We start from the raw sequence: 3,740 nt of genomic DNA, 5'->3' as shown, positions 1-3,740 counted from the left end.
GCAGGATGAAGCATGTCAGCATAAGACATCACTTCATTAGAGACCATGTACTCAAGGGTGAGATAAAGCTGACCTACGTCCCAACGGATGAGCAGCTTGCTGATATCTTCACAAAGCCACTGGCTCGTGAGCAGTTCAGCATACTGAGAGAAGCCATTGGTATGTTTAATCCTCTTCAGTAAATTCCATCTCTTAATATATATTCATGCTGAGTGATCTATTATTTGCTGAGTGAATAGATGTATGCTGAGTGATTAATGCTGAATGAATGAATATCACATACTGAGCAAACATAGGCACCGAGTAGTTATTTCAAACTGAGAAATCATCCGTTTGCATAAAACTGACCACTCCGAATATAAAACGCTTAGTATTCGAAGCGCTGAGTATAAGATCCGTTGCATTTAATGCTAGAGCACGCGCATTTAATGCTAGAGCACGCGAATAACCACCTAGGATGACGTATGCGCCGAATGTGTCATAAAAGCCAGGATCATTGTCGGTTGACAATCCCAAAGCAAAACTGACACATGGATTCGATAAGATCCACTTTTCACCGCTATAAATAGTGGGGAAATACCCATTGTTATCTCTTTACACTTACCGGACTCTCAGGCATAAGCATTCTCTCTCTAAAAACTCTCAAGACTTCAAAATCTTTCTCTGAAACTATGACTAAGGTTTCCGTGAATATCTCCGGTGTCGGTCACCCTAAGACCAGTTCCGATGAACCATCCAGGCAAACTACTTCGCCTGAAACGACGAAAGCCACTACACCGAGTAAAGGGAAAGCTGGTCAAGCTACCTTATCTAAGGGAAAACCGACCAAAGTGAGAACCTACACTAAGGTTTTCGAGGACGTCAGAGAGTGGAAGATAGACTTCTCAAGATGGTTCTCTGAGGCCTTTGTAACAACCGAGCAACCATTCTGTGAATGGATATCGAAGAATGGCTGGACCGAGCTATTTTCAATTAGAGATTCCACTTACCCTGACCTAGCAAGGGAATTTTATCACAATCTGCGGGTTGCTGACAACAACCAGGACTATCTGGTAACCGTGGTAAAGGAGAAGACAATCTTTATCAACCCTACCTACCTTGCCAATTTGCTGAAATTGAAGAATGAGGGAACAAAGCTGAGGAGAACTGGTGATCATGACGGAACTGGGTACGAAGCCACCTTCTACAAACCCCCTGGCCACTCTGGAGAAATCTCAAGTTCTTCAATGGGTCAGCACCAAAAGATGGCACACTACCTGCTGACCAATTACATCTACCCCAAGATTAATTGCACTAGCTCAGTGACAAATTTCGAGCAGTGCTTCATATGGCACATGCTGACTTATAAGCCCATCAATATGCCAGTTTTCCTAATCGCTGGCTTCCAGAGGAGCACATGAACTCTTAGGCTGGGCTCACTCATAACCAGAATCCTCAAAGACCATCAAATTGATCTCTTCGAGGAAACTGAGGCCCAAGGCTCTGAGATCACAGCTGCTGCGCTGCGTGCCTTGAAGTATAACCAACCGATTAAGAAAGGCAAAAATGCTAATGAGGCTGATGAGGAGACAACTATCTCAAAGAAGGGGAAAAGGACAAAGGCTCCAGCTGCCCGAAAAAGGAAAGCTGTTGGGACTCCTTCAAAGAAGGCTGAGCCTCAGGCCAAGAAGCCTAAGTCAGCTGCTCAAAAAGGTCAGGAGAGACCTAAGTCAGCTGAGAAGAGAAGCAGGCAAGATGAGCCTGATACAGAGGAAAGACTGGAAGCTGAGCAACCTCTGAAGAAGAAGAAGTCTTCAGAGCTGACCCCAATTAACACTGAGTTAGCTGCAGATAAAGTACAAGTACAAGCTAATCAGCCCGATGCTGATCAAGAAGAGACTTCTCCTTCTCACTCAGGAGAATCTATTCAAGCTGATCCCACTTCTCCTCGCAGAAGAAGATTAATAAAGGCAAGTTAGAAAACAGTCATTGATCTCCCTGTTCAAAAGCCGACTAAAGATCCTTCTTCTCTGAAGCTGAAGTTTTTCAGTAAGCAAACCCCTTTTTCTCAACAAGCTTCTCTTGAAAAGCAAGCCTCTGTTTCTTCACAAAAGGAACAAGCCGACTTGAATGCTTCCGCTAACTCTACAAGCCAAATCGAGCAAGTTCTCGTCAATGTTGCTGCTCCAAGCACTGTGCTGACTCAGAACATTCCTGCCCCCGTCAGCACTGAATCCATTAGGGTTACCACTTCACCAACCATAACTCCTACCGATCCACCATCTCTTCCAGAACTCCAAGTGCAGACTGAAAACTCCATTCCAGTCACTGACCACGTCATAACTCTGACTCCTCCACAAACTGGTCATACTGAGGAAACTAGGCAACACGATGAAGGATCCCTAAGCTATCTGCATGCCACCGAGTCTGGTAGAAAACTCATCAACTCGGTGCAGTCATTAATTAAGGACATTCATCAAACTGCTGAACCTACTGCTGGGTCTAGTGGCAATGCATCAAATCAGCTATCCCAAGTCACTCAGCTCTTAAATGAGGTTAAAGGACTGAAGGATCTGCTAAGTGATATGATCTCAATTCAATCACATCAGCCCAAGCAGGACTCAATAACTAAGCTGGCTGAGCTCCAACTGACAACTGTTCAACATCTTAACACTCTTCAAGGCCAATTCCAGACCTTGTCAGCTGCGAATACTCAGTATGCAACTTCTGATGAAGTTAAGATGCTCTTTGCCCAGCTTCACACTGAGCAAATCAAGACCAACAATCAGCTGGCCTCCTACTCTCAATGCTCAGTGGAGCAAATTAGCGAAGCAGTTCGTCTACTGAACTTAAATAAACAAGAGATGGACACTGATCAGATGAAGCAGAATGAGATTCTGGTCACTACCCAAAGGACCTTCACACATGTGCGTCATAATAATATCCAGCGCCAATACTATGACTCAGCTCTGCTGAAGACGTTTCATCAAGTGTTTGCTGCGCTGTCAGATATAATTACTTGGGTAGGTAAGTCTCAAGCCTACATCCTGAGCTTACTCAGCGCTGCTGAACTAGGTATACCTAAAGATGTCTTGGATGAAGGCATTATTGTTTTTGACAGCATCAATGAAAGTGCCGATAAACTTAAGGAGCTGTCCGGCGTACTGACCGCCGTAGTCTTAACCGACTCCTTTAGGATTCCTCCTCCACCCGATGCTGACAAAACGGGGGAGAAAGAACCAGCTAGGACTCAGCAGGAAGCTCCTAGAAGCAGTCAGTCTAAGCAAAAGAAAAAGAAGTAGAAATGGGCTAGCTTAGTTTTTGTACTTAGTCTGTAGTCTCTATGTTCTTTTATGCTCATCTTTTGCTATGTATGCTGACTACTTTACTTCAATACAATACTTGCATCTTTTATCCTAACATGAGTTATTTCATACGATGCTGAGTATTATGTTATTATGTATCTTCAAATACATCAACTATGTTTAATGCTTATAATACTTGTTGATTGTATCTTATGCTGATTAAATGTTTGACATTGTCTTGTATGTTTATAAAACACTGTCTCATAAGTCCCATTGAACAAAATGATTACTCAGTGCACTCTGAATGTTAAACCTTCCGCTTAAATACTGAGTAAAATAGAATATGTTCCATGAGCTGACCTATATCTGAAAACTGACCTTAGACTCACTCAATTAAACCTTAAAATGTTTAGAGTAAAACTGAGTCAGTAGCTCAACCCTGACGGGGGAGTTTGC

This window comes from Euphorbia lathyris, chromosome 6, assembly GCF_963576675.1.
Source record: "Euphorbia lathyris chromosome 6, ddEupLath1.1, whole genome shotgun sequence".
Taxonomy (NCBI): domain Eukaryota; kingdom Viridiplantae; phylum Streptophyta; class Magnoliopsida; order Malpighiales; family Euphorbiaceae; genus Euphorbia; species Euphorbia lathyris.
Note: the sequence above shows the minus strand (reverse complement) of the source record.